Source organism: Phalacrocorax carbo, chromosome 1, assembly GCF_963921805.1.
Source record: "Phalacrocorax carbo chromosome 1, bPhaCar2.1, whole genome shotgun sequence".
NCBI classification, from domain to species: Eukaryota; Metazoa; Chordata; class Aves; order Suliformes; family Phalacrocoracidae; genus Phalacrocorax; species Phalacrocorax carbo.
In genome coordinates this window covers 15,056,421-15,074,682 of record NC_087513.1, presented here as the reverse complement: position 1 = coordinate 15,074,682, position 18,262 = coordinate 15,056,421, and the positions used below count along the sequence as shown (strand labels likewise).

The 18,262-nt window shown below is 42.6% G+C and overlaps 1 protein-coding gene across 2 annotated transcripts in view; it reads right to left on the bottom strand.

Moving 5' to 3' along the window:
* Positions 1-18,262, bottom strand: part of LHFPL3 (LHFPL tetraspan subfamily member 3) — a 258,101-nt gene that overhangs the window by 86,258 nt on the left and 153,581 nt on the right. The gene's annotated exons all lie outside the window — the stretch shown is intronic.

The following is an 18,262-nucleotide window of genomic DNA, read 5'->3' as shown; positions in this document are numbered from 1 at the left end:
GCCATACCATGGTGGGGACAGAGGCAAAGGGTGGGTGTTTGGGTCCTCATCCATCAGCCTGGGCGACTGCTAAAAGGCTGAACTCAATTTTTTAAGTAGCAGGAATTTGCTTTGACCCTTGGTTCCCAGGGAAACTGCCCTGCTGTGGGACAGCAGGTAGTGTCACGGGCCAACATGGCTCTTGTGAAGCAGGCAAAATGTTGTGACAAGTTTGTTTTTTCAAAAGTAATGTGGTCCATCACTTGAAGCAGAGTCAATCTTGCCCACTGGCCAGCAGTCGCTCTGATGTCCCCTGCCTGGATGGTGCCAGGGTGAGGGCTGAGCACGCATCGCTTTACTTGTACCTGGCCACCCACATCTTGGACATCCATGCTCCTGGGTAAGAAGACCTCAAGCATGGTCCTGCTGGGTTCTAGAGAATTGTGACAGCCCATACCCCTGCATCTTACTAGCCTGGGTTTGGCCACAGCCTTGGACTGGCACAAGACTTGCTGTTCAGACGTGTGTCCTGTGGTCACTGGGGAGCCGCCTTCTTGGAGGTTGTTTGCCCTCCTTCCTACTGGAGCATGTGCTTTGTGGTGGAGGTACTGTGACAGGGATGCAGCAGCAGGGCTTCTGCCCCTGAGAGGATATGATGTGTCCTGAGATAGTGATACATCATTACAGAAACACACACACGAAAAAAGAAAGAAAACCCGTAATCTGAATCTTCACTAACGTGGTCTCTCCCCACTGAGTCACGCAAGATGAGAAAATCCATAGGCTGAGAAAACAGGCCAATATACCAATCTCATAGGACTGGACTGAACATACTTCTGTGTAGGACCTGGCTTCCCACTGCCTGCTGGGACCGTCACCAAGTGCAGCTGAAGGAGTGCAGCAAAGGCATGACCTGTACCTTGCCGGTTGCTTTTGGACAATGTCTTTCCCTGGGAAAGTCCATGCAAGTTGGCCCTTCTGTGACTGGGGTGATGGGCCAGGTGGTCTCCAGAGGTCCCATCCAACCCGAGCTGATTTTTGGCTGGGAGGCAGATTGTTAGTAACAGGGAAGAGAGCAGCTGGGTCCTCATGGCATATTTCATATCAGAGCAATGCGAATAGTGCACGCATAAGCTTAACTGCAGCCCTTGGTCATGATGATGGACTCGTTGGCTTCACTGAAGCAAACAACGTGAGTGCAGCACTAGCCAGGGCAACGACACAGGGGCATCTTCAGTAGGGGAGGATAGGATATAAAAATAAAGTAAATAAGAAAAATCTAAAAAAAAAAGATTATGTTGAATGGGTTCATTCCTTAGTTTTTATTGCATTTAGGAGAATCAGAAAATCCATATGCTTTCAGTAATTGTCTGTACTGTGATTTCTAACCTGGAAACAAGCATATTTCCAGCATTAGCCCTTCTTTCTTAGTATGGCTGATGAGCTACAATGGATCCTAAAACATGTTTTATAACTCTTAATACTATATTGGTGCACTGTGCTCTAAATTGAAAGTACATGTGCTAACTGAAAAGAACACACTGTGTGGCTTTTAGCCTTTTAAATGGCTGCTGAACCAGACCTCTGGAAAACATAGTTCATACACAGAGCAGCTTGTGAAACTAACAGCTGCAGTTGCTTTGGGAATTGTAATAAGTTCTTTGCTTTTCTGGACAAGTATAAGCACTGTCATTTTACATACCTCTAATGTCCACAAAACAAAAACACACCTGCACTGAATCAATATGATGAAATACTGGAAAAGAGATGTGAAAGCAGAGCTCAGGAATGGTATATTCCTTTTGACATCTACACAATTACTGTAGACAAAGCCATGAAAGCATGTCTGCGGAAAGCATCTGTCATAGAATAAAACCTGTGCCTAAGGCATTTGACAAATTCTTCCTAAGCAGTTCATTTGTGTGAAAATATAACAGCTTATAATACTTTCAAGGACAATTAGGCTTAGAAACAAGGACAATTAGATAAGGACTGATTTACTCAGAACATGCAGGTTTGACAAACTGTAGTTGCCTATTGTCTGCCTTAACTCATTTACACAATTTCATAAGGCCTTCCGAAGATTTTAGAGACAAAATGTACAATAATTTTCTTTCTTGAGCTGGTGGCACACGCTTCCAGAAAGGTTTCTTGCAGTCAGCACATAAGCATTGCCTTCACAGTCGTGAGGGATTTCGTTGAAAAGATGCATCAAATCTGCATACTTCTGGTGTGGTGAAAATGTCCACATTTACCCAGGTAAAAGTTGACAAATGTTTACTATATAACAGCAACTACCAAAGGCAGTTTACTTTTATTAATCATCCCCAAATGAGAGGAAGCTTAATACTTAGTTAATGATCAACAGACTTGGGATTTTTCTGCTAAAGTGCAAGAATAATTAGCAAATACCAATATTTTTGTGGTGTTTTTTTTTATTATGTAGAACATCAGACGTATGTTGTTAGTATTTCCTAAAAATAATTTAACTTTGTTCTTTTCCACCTAGGTAATTAAAAATATGGGCCCTTATCTCAGGAACTCAGTGCACAGCTTCCCAGCTGAGTTCCTCAGATTTCTAATTAACTCATCTTCCCTGAATTCTGTTCCTGCATGCTTTGATATATTGGCTTGACTTTCTGAAGTCATTCTGTTGATGGCAGTTGGACTTTTCTTGGTAATAAGACACACAGGTAAATAGTGGCTGGACTAGATCCCTTTGCATAAAGGCAGATACCTCCTTTGCCTATACAGTTTACATGCTTTTTACTAGATGATTGCTTGGTCAATGTGTTCAGAGGCAAGAATCATACCTTACCTGTAATGGTTAAAATAAGTAAGATTAGTCAACCTCGAGTCTTCACTTGCTGAGGGAATATTTTGCACTGAATGCCTTTAAGAATACAGACTTGCTCAATAATATGAAACAGGTAATGATTCATTTATCAGCTACAAGACCGAAAAGACAGGTATAAAATCCACCTACAGATCTACTTTGTATAGCTAGAAATTTTTGCATTTTAATCCTTCTAAAGAGGATTAGAAGATTTTTCTCTAGAGGGAAATTACTTTCAGTTTTATACAAATCTGAAAAATGGAAACCATTTTATGCAATTTCAGTGAAGCTGCTAACAGATGATTTTTATAACACAGACGTGTGTCCTATATCTTTGTCTAAACTTCCACTGTCTTTAATGGCAATGTGACTGAAATGGAAATGTAACAAAGGCTACTACTGTCTTACTACTATCCAGTTCTAATAAATTCAGAAACTTTTGGATTTGGAAAGCTCACCTATTGAATAAAAAGACTTAAATCATCAATTGCTACAGACTTTTTAATTCAAGTAAGGAAGAAGTTAAATCTATGTTGGATGAAGGCAGTCATCTGTGTGTGAGCTGAATACATTGGATTAACGCCATCTTCCTAAGGCTGCAGACAGCCCAGCCTAGGACCTCTGTAACTAATCAAGAGCTTTCCTGAGAAGTAACAGGGGGAAATTGATAAATGACTGATTAGTGTCACTGACAACATTCAGAACTATTTGGGCAATTGTAAAACTTAGAAGAATAATCTCCACATCATTTTCCCTTTGGTTGCTTGAGAAAGCTCCCGGCAGGAATATTGGCTTTGTGACAATGGCCCTGGGCTTGCTCCAGTCCTTCCTGTAATTTTCTTACCAGATTTGGGGTAACAAATTGTTTCTTCTACATACTGGAGTCTGGTGAAGCTTTTCAAGCTTTTAAAAATAATTAATTAGTAGTTAAACATGCCTGATATACATTTACTCTCTTCTTAAAAGCTTTTTTCTCTTATGAACAGCTAACAGAAACTGTCACATGGTTTTCCTTTAGGGCTCTGAGTGACAAGACAAATTATTCGTACTAAGAGAGGAAGTCCAGGATTTTACCTCCTGGGACAAAAGGATGTAGATATGACACTTTCAGAGATTGGAAACAGGCACTGAATTGTTGCTGGCACTGACATATTTGTGACTCTGCCCAAGCTAATATTATCACAGCCTGTGCTCTGTGCATGAGCTCAAATGGTAATTAGCAAGCAAGTAGTTCATGAACTATATTTGGTTGTGCCAAATATGGTGACAGATTAATATTATATCATTGCATGGAATGAGATTCTATTTACAAAAAGTCTGACTGTTACACAGGAAACCAGTACTGAGAAATTCCCGCTGGCAGGACTCCTCTTTCATCTTCATTCTTTTCCTGACAACATACCTAATTTGCTTGCATGTAGAGTATGATGATGGCAAGTGCCCTGCCAAAAGAGTCAAAAAAATGGAATGGGAATTACACTGACCAGCTATTTTCTTGCCATACCCACACGTGCAAGAGCCTCGAAGCCTCCATGGTTCCAAAAACAGAGAGATTCTTTGTTTTCAGAATTTTTTCTAAATGCTATTTACAAAAACAGTGATCCATTGAACTCCAATAAATTGAATGGAGTTTTTGCCAGCTGTGTTGGTGGAGTGAACTTCTAGGACAGAGCAAAAGGAAAGGTGAGGACTGTGGCAGGGGACATTCATTAGCACTACAGTCTTTCAGGAGCTTATACCTGGGAAAGAAAGAAAGGGTGAGGGGGATGTGGCTGAAGATGCAGGGTCAAATACAGTTCTGAGTGAACACAGAGGCTGCCCACCCATGCAAGTGGGATTCCCTTGAGTGATATGGACTGTACTAATGAGTGGGATAATAATTATCTGTGTTTACATTTGTGTTCTGATTTGGAGCAAATGTGCAATTTTGAAGCAAATCCCTGATTCTCTCCATTTACTGATTCTGAGAAGACTTGACAGATAACTGAGATATTTTGATGCCTGCTAGTTGTACTTAGACAGCAAAATGGAAGAATTTGATCAGCTGTTGCAAGATATGAACTGGATAACAGAAATACGGTTGACCAACAGCCATTCCCAAAGACAAGGACTAAAGAGCATGAGTTGTTCAGAAAGATAGAAACAACTGGGAAAGTGAAGTAATGTTATTTGTAAGGAATGTGTTAAGCCGTAAATATGTAGAAAAGAATAGCAAAGATAGTGCAATCTACTTCAGTTAAGATCACTTGGGGGAAGAACTGTAAGAGAAATTTTACTGCAAGTGTTGGATTCATGTATGGATAGAGATTTCTTTGATATGATAGAGAGAAATTCTGTGAGGATTTGTATCATCATGGGAGCATTTAACTTCCAAGTTTTGATCATTAGCCATGATAATTAAACTTTGAGATTAATGCAGTTCTATGAATAATTTAGTTAGTACAACAACTATTATAGCTTGAGCATAAAGACAATGGGAGCATCATAGATTTTTATGTGTGTGGCAGGTGACTCACAAGGTGTGTCCCAATGACCCCTTGCAAAAGATCACACATTCTGGTGTTTCAACTCATATGCAATAGGTATTTATAGTCTCCTGTCCAGAAAAAAATATGAAAACCAAGGACTATTAATGGATGCAGGCCTAATCACCATGTGGGCAAAAAAATCCCTAGAAATGTCATGACAATGAATTGATAACAGCAAGAGCAGAGGTAGATGACTAACAGACGAAAAATGGGTAAACTAAAATTATATACGACAGATAAAAATACTTCTTTACAGTGAAGCAGGTATGGGAGGTGGTGTAGCAAGAAGCCCACAGGAAAGTACTTGTCAAAAGTTACATTTACACTGCTTCACCTCCTGTGGTGTCCACTGGTCCTGGGATCTAATAATATTTTTCTTCTGATTTTTCTGTTTAAAGTGTCTAAAATAATGTGAAAACTGTGTCGCAGCCCACAAGAATTTTTCTAACACGTCTTTGTATCAGAGAATGTGTGTTACAAACTTTGTGTGTCAGCTGAAGGTCTATGACCAGAGATCACAGGATGACAAAGGTGCTTGCAAATGCATGTGCTCAGAGGGCCACGACCTGGGAGTCAACCGTTATGAAGCCAGGCTCTTTGATGATGTACAGATATCCAAAAGCCACTTTTCTCACATGCTAGAATCTCCTGAAAAAGAACTGTATAAGTAATGAATGAGCTACTTGTTTATACTGCATCTTAGTTTTTTGTCAGATCACAGCCATGTAATGCAATTTTGGCTTGGATTTGCTTGGTGTGGTGGGTTGACCCTGCTGGATGCCAGGTGCCCACCAAAGCCGCTCTATCGCTCCCCTCCTCAGCTGGACAGGGGAGAGAAAATATAACGAAAGGCTCGTGGGTCGAGATAAGGACAGGGAGAGATCACTCAGCAATTACTGTCACAGGCAAACCAGACTTGCCGTGGGGAAATTAGTTTAATTTATTACCAATCAAATCAGAGTGGGATAATGAGAAATAAAAACTAAATCTCCCTTCTTCCCAGGCTAGCTTCACTCCCTATTTCTCTACCTTCTCCCCCTGAGCAGCACATGGGGATGGGGAATGTGTGTTGCGGTTAGTTCATCACATCTCTGCTGCTTCTTCCTCCTCACAGGGAGGACCCTTCACACTTTTCCTCGGCTCCAGCATGGGGTCTCTCCCATGGGAGACAGTCCTCCATGAACTTCTGCAGCATGAGTCCTTCCCATGGGCTGCAGTTCTTCACAAACTGCTCCAGGGTAGGTCCCTTCCCCGGGGTGCCGTCCTTCACGAACAGACTGCTCCCGAGTGGGTCTCCCATGGGGGCACAGGTCCTGCCAGGAACCTGCTCCCACACAGGCTTCCCACGGGGTCCCAGACTCCTTCAGGCACCCACCTGCTCCGGTGTGGGGTCCTCCACAGGCTGCAGGTGGTATCTGCTCCACCGTAACCTCCATGGGCTGCAGGGGACAGCCTGCCTCACCATGGTCTTCACCAGGGGCTGCGGGGGAATCTCTGCTCCGGTGTCTGGAGCACCTCCTCCCCCTCCTTCTTCACTGACCTTGGTGTCTGCAGGGTTGTTCCTCACCCCTCTCTCTGGCTGCTGTTGCTCTTGCACAGCAACGCTTTCCCCTTCTTAAATATCCCAGAGGCGCTACCACCATCGCTGATGGGCTCAGCCTTGGCCAGCAGTGGGTCCATGTTGGAGCCAGCTGGCATTGGCTCTATGAGACATGGGGGAAGCTTCTGGCAGCTTCTCACAGAAGCCACGCCTGTAGCCCCCTCTACCAAAGCCTTGCCATGCAAATCCAATACACTTGGTAAAGTTACTATGAAAGTGTTTATTTTGAATGCTGTCACAGAAGAGTGTTACAGGTTTCTAATTTAACTTATCTTTGTAGGATCTTAGCCAAACCATATCAAACCATAGCATACTGAAATGTACTAGATTTAATTAATGAATAAACCCAATATAAATACAGTGTAAGCTACAGCAGACAAACTGGAGAATAGGTGCTATTATGAATAGCATAGGCTAGACATCACTTGAGATTTATACAGCTGACGTTTCATCACAAGTTACTGATCCAAGTAGCAAACCTATTTTAAACATGGTTTTGGTAAAGAGAAAGAACAGCTGAAAATAATCTTACCTCCAGTGACCATGAGTCAACTAAATTTAAATAAAATCAGAATTTGAATAAAAATGATCCTGAAACTGGGTTTAAAAATGCATATTTCAGAGGGACAAACTTTGATGGGCTAAAGAAGCTATCTAACAAGTTAACTAGACTGAAGAGGTTCACACTTAATTGTGGGGAATGGCTTGAATTTCTTTCAGGCAAAGATGTCAATTTTCTGAAGTATCTTGACAAGCTGAATAAAATTCCACGGGTACTTTCAGCTCTGTCTGTATGAGTAGCAAACTCTGTCTCCTTCTACCCTCATTACCTATCCCCCAAAAAAGCCTTGGAAAAAGGAAAGAAGATGTGAGCAGGGACCTTACAAATGATAGGGAAAGGGACTAGTTAGCAGAGAAAGATACATTTTGGAGGTTAGATAATGCAGGCCTAAAAGACTCCTTGCCAAAAGTCAAGCTGTGATAAATCTTTCAAGAGAACTTTAAACAAAAAGTCAAATAATCTTCAATTACATTAACAAAGAAAGAAGAAGAAAAGCAAATATGGAGTGAGGCTGGGGCTAGGACCTAATTCTTTGCCTCATTTTTCAATGAGGAGGACGATACAGAACAGAAGGTCAATGACCTGACAGTGGACAGGCACGAGCATTTGGAAATGGGAACTCCTGCATCTAAGCCCATAGCAAACCTAAAATGATCATAATGTGCTCAAGCTGGAGGAATAGCCCCTCCAGCCCCAAATACTGAAATAACCAACACATTGAAATACAAAGCTGGTAGGAAGGTTTTTAAACAAATTTATTGTTGAGATACTGGAGAACAGCATATGTTTTACCTAATTTTTAGAAAAAAAAAAAACCAACAACAAAGTTGAGAATTGAAAAGTAATTGGAGCAAACACTCACCTATCAGTTTGACCTTAGTTCTTTGAATAATTATTGAAGCAAAGAATAGTTAAAGACATGGAAAGAAATACAAAGTGGGGTGATGTGAGCATGGTTCTATCTGACAGCTAGGAAGCAGTGACTTTATAAAAGAAAGCTAAGTAACACACTCTTCAGGAGGCATTTGACACTGTGTCATACAGAAACATTTATTAACCTGGAGAATACAAAGATTAGCATGCGAAGTTAAGGTGCTTATGATACTTGTTAATGGGGACTGACACTTTTTGCTTGAAGGGAAAGTCTTGAGCTGTTATGAAGATATGTTGAGCACCTCAAAGATCAACCTGGGTATCAATCATTTAGTGTACTCATTAGGAGCTTTGGCAAGAGTAGAGGTTTGGTAGTAAAATCCACTGATGAGAGGCACTATCAATGCAGATAACTACTGGGACAAGTGCTAAAGAAGAGAAAACATATGAGTATGTTGATCAGCCCTTGGAGGACCATGTAAAATGCACCCATGAAAAAGGTAAACATGAGCATTGGCAGCACCAGGAAATTTTCTTTTTTTCAGCAAAATGTAAGCACTAGAGCCATCTGGTGCTGGCGGTTTCTAATATTTAGGAGTGATGTTTGGAACAACCAGTTAACCAAACCAAGATTATTTTAAGATGTAATGTGGTACCTTAGGAAAGGTATTGCATGATGCTGTAACTGCCCATGATCAGGGGGCTAGATCTGATGATTTAGTAGGCTTTTTCCAAGCTTATGTTCTTATGAGGAGGCTGAGAGATAAACATCTTTGAAATTAATAAAGAAGGATATCTAAAGGGAGTAGCAGCCAAAGGATTAGGAGCTAGATGGAACTACAGAAAGCTAAGATCAAAAATAGTGTTGTCTATATCAAACCAAGAAGAAAATCTAGCAGAATAAATGTGGGTAAGAGGCAAAGAAGGAGCTCACTCACTATTGGGCTCTCTCACTGTGGGCTTTATAGAAATTTGCCCTTTCCCTTCTTTATTAAAGGCTTGAAAATGTGATGGCAAAGAAAGAGGAGAGGCATAAAGTGATTTTCTTTTTTTGCCAGTCCTCATCCAAGCTGTCCTGACTTCCGTGTCAAACATTAGGCAACTACAACAGCCTGGTTTTGTACTTGGGAAGTGCATGGCTCCAGCTTGTTTCTGAAGCTACTGCAATTGAAAACAAATCTAAACATGCTGATGAGTGGGAAAGTCTGGGAGTGCAACAGCCACTGTTTTCAGGATAAACATGGCAAAGTTCTGCAGGCTTCTGAGGGGGAAGCAAGATGCAGAAGCAAGATATATTGATACAAAAAGGGAATTTCTACACCTAAGTCTATAGTGGAGTCCATAATAAATACTACTCTTCCAGTCTTTTGCTCCTGAAAACTAACAACTTCACAGCCAATATGTACCCACTTGCAAAAAAGGAGGTGAAAACCTCTACAAAACTGTATAGCATTGCCTAGAAAACAGATCTGCATGCCTTATGGTGCTGGTGCACTGAAGAATTTTATGATTACTCTGTATAAACACAAAAGAATGGATCCCAGATCTATTTAACTGGAAGGGCAGTCTTGGCACCTGAACAAATGGATATAAACTGTCCAGGAATACATTTAGGCTGTAAAGTAGAAGGTAGTTTTGAATTGTCGGGTAAAGGTTCTGGCACAAACTCAGTAGCTGTAGCCAGGCCAAAAAGTTTTAAGTTGTCCAAGTTGATGCTGTTAAATAGTTATTAAAGATGGAGTTTGATCAGTGTATTAAAAAATTATTAGGATGTGTTTCTCTGTGAGGCTCAGTTGAGCTACTCTGGGCCTTTAACGTAACTGCAAGAACTTAAAGGTATCTTCAGACATCAGATACCCAGGATTGTGACTTTTCTCAGCGTATCAGCATTGCAGTAGCTGCCAAGCTGGACACAAGGACAATGCAAGCAGCACCCATTTGAGCCTTAGGGCAGGAGCAGCAATGAAAGCAAACTCCAGGTTTGAGCACTATGGCCATTTTGCTGAAAAGCTTCAGATTTATTTTCCTTTGACCATAAAGATAACAAAACTCTCCAGCAATGTATTGTAGTCAGCAAAGCCTCTTGCTGACTGTTTTTCCTCCTGTGGCTACACTCTGTGAAACCACTTCAGCTTACACTGCATAACCATTGAGTTCACAACCAACAAGGCTTCCCTACACTGTTACTGAACTCCATCCACAATACCGCAACCCTCGACTCCAAAGGTTTGGCTGCATCTCACCTGGTACGTGCCATGGTGCACACTAACAGCAATGGCATATCAGTAATGCATTAGAGTCAGTCCCCACAGACTACGGCTTCAGAGAAGCCTCTGGTATGACGTCCTGGACACGTTCACAGTGTCATTTACAGGACCACTTAAGGGTATTTGACAGTCATGTTTGGAAATGCTAGGAAAATGGGGTAACTCACCCAGCCAGTATATGAAATAGCATGGGTCAGAGCAAGCGATTTCAAAATAGCCACGAAGAGTTCAGCGAATTGTTATCTGTCCTCTGCTTTTCTGGCTGTCATGCCATGAAAGGAACACAAACCATAAAAACACTTGCAAGAGGAAATGTAATAAAAGTGTGGGGGAAGTTTTCTTAAACGTGCTGAACCTCTCTTCCACCTTTGTGGGTCCCCGCAGTGCTGGTGCAGAATGCTGACTCAGCACACTGGGTGGCAGACGGGGAGCCACAAAACACCTGCAGTACAAACAGCTGCTGGGCAGATGCCTGCATCTGCTCTTGGTTGCTGGCCAGCCAGAGAACTCTTTCCTATGGAAGCTGATTGAGAGATTCAAAAAGTTGTTTGGCAGTGGATAAGAACAACAGCCACTGGCAAGATTTCTCTGCTGTAAGCTGAGATGCAGGTTCATGCTGATTGCTATGTTCTCTGCCAAAGCATGGCTATGATTCCCAGAACATAATGCATCATGATGAGGAAATGTGATTTAATGTTGAAACAGGAAGTGTTTTAAGATCTACAATTTATAGGCATTCAACCCCCTGTTTGAGGGCATGACAGTCACATTCCCTTTGCCCTCACTTGTAGCTTACAGAGCCATAGAATCATAGAATGACCTAGTTGGAAGGCACCCACGAGGATCATTGACATGTCCCTGCACAGAACAACCCCAAAATTTACACCATATCTCTGATGGCGTTGTCCAAGTGCTTCTTGAATATTGCCAGGCTTGGTGCTGTGACTGCCTCTCTGGGGAGCCTGTTCCAGTGCTCCACCACCCGCTGGGGGAAGAACCTTTTCCTAATATCCAGCTTAAACCTCCCCTGGCACATCTTCCTGCCTTTACCTCAGGTCCTATCATTGGTTGCCGGAGAGAAGAAATCAGAGCCTGCCCCTCCTCCTCCCCTTGGGAGGGAGCTGCAGGCCACGATGAGGTCTCCCCTCAGTCTCCTTTTCTCCAGGCTGAACAAACCAAGTGATTTTAGCTGCTCCTCGTACAGTTTCTCCTCTAAACCCTTCAACAACTTCCTGGCCCTCCTCTGGACACTCTCTAGTAACTTTGTATCCTTAATGCACTGTGGTGCCCAACACTGCACACAGCACTGGAGGTGAGGCCGCACCAGTGCGGGGCAGAGCAGGACAATCCCCTCCCTCGACCAGCTGCAATGCAGGCCTTGATGCCCCCCAGGGCACGGTTGGCCCTCTTGGCTGCCAGGGCACGCTGGTGGCTCGTGTTCAACTTGCTGTTGACCAGAACCCCCAGGTCCCTCTCTGCAGAGCTGCTCTCCAGTCTCTTGTTCCCCAGTCTGTCTGTACATCCCAGGCTGCTGTGACCCAGGTGCTTTGTGTTCCCCGCATACTTCTGCGGAGAAAGTGGATTTTCAGAGGAGGTGACTAAAGTCAAGTAGAAAGATGATGTGACGGACAAGGAAACATTGTGTCACGAGCAAGGAAAAAAGAAGCAACAAAGTGCATTGGGGGAGATAGGGGAAGGCTCTTGTCCCTCTTGTCTTTTGTAAAGCATTAATGTTTTGCTAGAAATTACCTGCAGTTGACTAAATGTCATGCTTTCCTTGGCAAGTGGGACTCCCAGTTCAAGAAGGACAGGGAACTGCTTGAGGAAGTCCAGTGGAGAGCTATAAGATGATCAGGGGACTGGAGCATCTCCCTTATGAGGAAAAGCTGAGAAACTTGGGTTTGTTCAGCCCAGAGAAGAGAAGACTGAGGGGGGATTTCATCAATACTTATAAATATCTGAAGGGTGGGTGTCAGGATGATGGGACTAGACTCTTTTCAATAGTGCCCAATGACAGGACAAGGGGCAATGGGCACAAGTTGGAATACAAGAAATTCCACCTGAATATGAGGGAAAACTCCTTTCCTGTGAGGGTGGCAGAGCAGTGGCACAGGCAGCCGAGGGAGGCTGTGGAGTCCCTTCCCTGGAGACATTCAAACCCCACCTGGACACGTTCCTGTGCCCCCTGCTCTGGGTGTGCCTGCTCAAGCAGGGGGTTGGGCAAGATGATCTCCAGAGGTCCCTTCCAACCCAAACTATTCTGTGATTCTGAGACTCTCTGAGACATTGGCTCATCTTCCAAGTGTTAAAATCTGTTCAGTATTCAACAGTTTCCTCAAGGCTGGGGATCCCTCAATGTACTCTGCCAGAGGGCTCCAGCTAGCTCTGTATGGGAAGATGTAGCTCCAGACTGGTTTTATTCCCCTTTTTAAAAATCAACAGGCTTCCCAAAGCCAGGCTGCACCCTGCTCCCCATCTTCTCTGAATGAAGGGACCCATACTTGTACCTCAGAGTGGTTTGTGGGGCAGGAAAAAAGTGAGACAGGGTTTGAAGCACCTTTACACTGCAGGCAAGTACAAGTGGGTAATGCAAAGCTAAAGGCCTGCAGAGGGGACAACCTTAATATGTGGAGGAGACAGGCAGGTGGGAGGCAGCAATATGGGGCAGTCTCCTCTGGAAAGAGAGAGGTGGAAGCAGAAGGAGGCAGCCTTGTTCTTCAGCTGGAAATGTTAAGGTTTAACTAAAGTCATTAAATCATTTAAATCTGGTGTCCAAAGCAGTGCTAGCCGATATTGCAAATGGACTGGCACAGAGGCAAGACAAGTTCTTAACAGATGATAAAGGCATCGAATTTTGTATAGTTCCTTTCAGTGCCTCTGAGGCGCACACATATGTCTTTATGCCTGCGCAGCTTGTCATGTGCTATTCTTCACTTATCGCTGCTATAGCTCTTCCTGATCTCCTAACAGCTTTGCTTGGAAGAAAAGAGAAAGGGACAATAGGCCCTGAGACCGCTCGGCTGCTTCTTTGTTAAAGTTGACATTTGGCAGTAAGACTTTACCACCTTTCAGGAGCTGATGTCTCACTGAAGCTAACTGAGCAGAGGTATCAGGGGCAGCAATGTCTCTCCCACTGAGCAGCTGAGCTTTGGATGGTGGGAGAGAGCCCTGAAGAATGAGACCAGTAAGACTGGTGATGTTTTTCTCTTTTGCCTTTTTCCTCTTAAAGGGAAGACTACCCTTTTACCTGGGCCCAAGCCTATGAGATTGCTGAGCCTCCTAAACTCATTGCTTTGGACATGCCAGGGTTGAGAAAATTTAAAATCTTTGAAATAATGTGGAAGAAATCTGCATTCATTTTGTGAATGTTTTATTATAATAAATCTACATTGGCAAGCACATCTTATCTTCCATTTGCTACCAATTCTGTCTGATCAATAATATGTCCTATTTCATTCAGTATAACTGCAACAGTCCTTGCCTTTGTGCTTTGGTAATCCTGATTCTCCTAGTGTTTGCTAACTGGAAGAGTTAATTTTGGAATTTCTCTTCACTTCTACAGAAGTACATGTCTGTGCCTTTATTTTTTTCTAGTCTTGCTGGTTAACCCCAAATTTGAACTATACAGCAAAGTCTACCAGTATAGTTGTCAGCAAACCCTTGTGTGCATGCACATGCAATTTCAATTCCTGTCTAGGTTTATGATATCAATTGTAATACCTTTTTGAACATTTTTCTAAGTCCAGCATGTGTACTATTCTAGTGCTGCAATGCCTCTGAGGTAATCCTTGGTACTTCCAACACGGCAAACAACCACTGTGGTGCTGATTTTCAGCACCGGTGCCCAGAAGACGCAGAAAGTAGGTCTCCCCCCATTTAAAATTTCTAGTACATGCCTATTAATATACTACTGCTGGTGGTTTCTGCCTTAGGAATTAAGATGTCTGTGCAGACATTGAAAGTACTGTGATAATGTAAGGGAAAATGGCAAAGGAAGGCAAAGGGAAAATCTGAGAGTCCCACCAAAACCAATGAGATTGACATGGGCTGCCAGAAACGCTAGTTACCTGCAAAGTTGAGTATGAAGCCTGAGGGCTTGGTAGGTGACCTCTGAAACCCCAGAAGTGCATGCTGCCCACCAGCTCATTAAGAAGGATGAACCAAGAGATGTGGTGTTTCCAAAGGGAGGAAGAGGACTCTAACCCAATGGGATCCAGAGGTGGAGCCAGAGGAAAGAGAAGTTTAACCGGGATTACAGTAACAGTGTCTTCTTTCAAAAATGTTCATAGGTCCTGGAACCCCATGTCCTTTTTCCAGTACTGCATATATAAATAAATAATGACTGAAAATAAGTATAATAGATTTGTTTTCTGAAGTAGTTAGTTTAGTTTAACTCTGTTGGTGGGCACCAGCAAAAAAAAGAAGAAATTCCACAAGCAACTCAAATTATTCCTGAATGCATCAGGCAGCAAGTGTTTCTATCACTACATTGCAAGCAGCTGAAACACACTGTTAAGAGATCTTTGAGCATTTGAATAAATGTACAGAAAATATAACGTTCACTTTGCAAGTGATCCACTACCTTGTCATTCAGACTACTTGATTTTTATAAATAAATGTTTAGAGGAACCATAAACTTCAGGACCTCAGCCCATCAGAATCACCACTAGCTGTAGTAAGTTAGCAATCTTTAAAACATTATTCCTACCTCTACTACCAGCAACACCTGTGAAATAATTTCTCAGTCTCACAGGACTATTTGCATTGGACCTATTCCAAATTTACTTCAGAGTTCCTGACAGTTTCTTTGGAAAACTTTAGTTTGGGTAGGCACCTTCTTCAATCTGCTGACAAAATCCCTGACCATGACAATGAAGACATGGACGTATGGAAAACAGTTTTCTAATTGTCTCCAAAAGTCCAAGTTCAGGCTGTATGAAGGAAAGGAGAGGTTGGAGTGCCTGGTTCAGGGGAAACACAGGGACTCTAGAAATGCACGGGAAAGTGCACCAAGATACTATGCAGCTCCTTAGACTGTAACGCCCATGCATCAAAATTCCTTAAAATCTGTGCAGTAGCAGTCTTCATGGACTCTGTCTTTTTGGGATTGGAGACAAAATACCATGTCACAATTTGCCTCTCATTAAGCCCAAGAGTAAAATACAGGTTGCAGAGACAACCTGTAATTCATGCAGGAATAGCAGCCAACACTTTGCACTTTTAATTTTGCATGGTTTAAATGTTGTGTGATGTTTGTCCTTAAAAACTGGCATTTGACATCTCAAGGTGCCTGAGTAAGTCTGTCAGGTTCATAAAAATGTGCTAACAGTTTGCTTACAATACCCAGGCAAGGCAAATACAGTTTATTCAGGAATAGCACAGAGTAACTGAAAGTGTACAGAGAGGGCTGCTGGTGAGGCATTCAGCTGCTCAGCACCTCAGCTACCTTGGTGTTGAGCCCCTCAAAATGAGAGTCTTTCCTCTTAGCCTTTCTACTATGAGAATAGTATTTCCCATCTCTGTTCATGAGTACAACATATAGATATACCATACAGTCTTAATAATATAAATATTTGACTCACATCCGTTGAAACATTACCAGCTCAGTATGTTTTCAGCCTAATGAGACCCACATTTAGCATTCATCCGTGCAACTGCTTAGACAACAGTGAACTTTATTCTTAGTCAAGTCTGAAAGGGAGATCAAGCCACAGATGCAAAGAGCATCTTGGGCTCCTTGGAGCACAACTGGTATGGCTCCCCCCCCACCCCACTCCGACCATGCTGTTCTGAAGAAACATTCTTGTTTGCAGAAACATTCTTTTTAAAAATTAATCTCTCCTGATCTCTCTGGAGAGGCACATTCGTGCCTATGCAGCATCCATGCTAGTTCATGAATGCATCCACTAACAGGAAAGTTTCCTGTTGACACATCTGTGCATGTGGAGTGAACAGTAACTAATGAATACTGCAATTCAATAAATCCATTGCATCAAGTTTCTTGACCCTGTGCAGAAGCAACTTTTTCCGGCTTTGGAGAAATCCAAGACTAGAGAAATGGGCATCAAACAGTGCCACGTGAAAGTAACCGCAGCTGTTGGTATGCTGATGTTTAAGAGCTACCTTGCTGACCAGAGAAGTTATACTGACCTTGCCCAGTGGTTAAATTGGACAATAACAATGAGGTATTTTTATTTCGGCTCATTGCTAGAATTATTTCTGGTTAGCAAGAAAATGTCATGTTAAATTGTACTAATAATGTAGCCATGGGAACAAGATAATAGAGTGCCAATATAAATTTGGTGGAAGTAATTTGTGTATCCAAAAATTATGTTGTCATGTGTTAACTTATGTGCTCCTGAAAACAAATGCACAAATTAGTTAAAAGGCACAATTAAGGACCGGTTCTCTGGAATTTTCCCTTTTGTGATGTTGGGACTCCTGTGATGTCCCTTGCCAGGTTGGGGTACCATGCTTCTGCCTAGCAGGGCTATGACAAGCAGGGCAAATAATTATCCTTATCTTACTAATAAAAAAAGTAGTCTTTTCCTTCTGCTTAAGCAAACCATTATTTCTGCAATAATATACAGTAGCCAGTCATAAACAAACCTAAGAAATGTAATCACTCCTATCGAATCCAACCAGCCTGGTCTGACAGTAAGCAGATCTTTCTGGCAGATCCTATGCAAAGCCATACTCAGCCTTATGCAGAAAGATCCACGAATGGCCTCACTTACTTGGATTTCAGCTTCTCTCAATATAGATTTGCTGCCATTACATCCTTTGCCAGCCAGGGCTGCCAGCTAATGCCTTCCCTTTTACCAGTGTCAAAGTATTTCTCATTTTTGGCAGTACTGAATGAAACATTTTGTCTGAAACTTTTTTTGCCAATAAAGAGTACAGCAGATCAGAGGGAACATTTCAAATATTCAGGCTTATCATTGTGAACTCTAGCAACCGAACACAACCCAAAAGCATTTCTGAGAAAAACTCTAAGTGCTTTGTTTATATTGAGAATCCCTCAAAAATAAAGTGCATTTTCATCAGAGGTAGAAAAGACATAATTTGAGATTTATCTGCAATTGATTTTTCTTGCCAAGTTTGCCAGTGCATGGCTCTAGAAACGCCACTTTCTACACACAACTGCTGCGCCTTCCAGATGTGCCCCCGGCTTAGTCCCACCTGCCGAGGCTTGGTCCATAAACACGTGCTCCACTCCAGCACTTGCAGCTGGGAAGCAAATGACTGTAGCAAGCTGGCAATGCCCATGCTCTGTGCCTTCTGCGTGTACCCCTTCCCAGTCCTGCATAAGCAGATGCTGTGGCAGTTATAGGAGCTGCATAAAACAGATCATCTGTCCCATACATACGAGAGAGAGAGCGCAGCTGCAGCGCTGCAGAGATCTAAGCTAATCAGTAGCACTGGTTTCACAGGGTGCTGAGGGAGCAGTTCTGCTGGGACAGTTTCCTGTGTAAAAAATCCAGCATGGCAAGGGCAGCTAAATGTACACAGGTCCTAAGGAAAGGGCAAGGCTGGAAATGGTCCTCTTAAAAGTTTCTACAGCAGGTACGGCTTGGGGAAAAAAGTTCATTTAGATATCCCTCAGCCTCTCCTTTT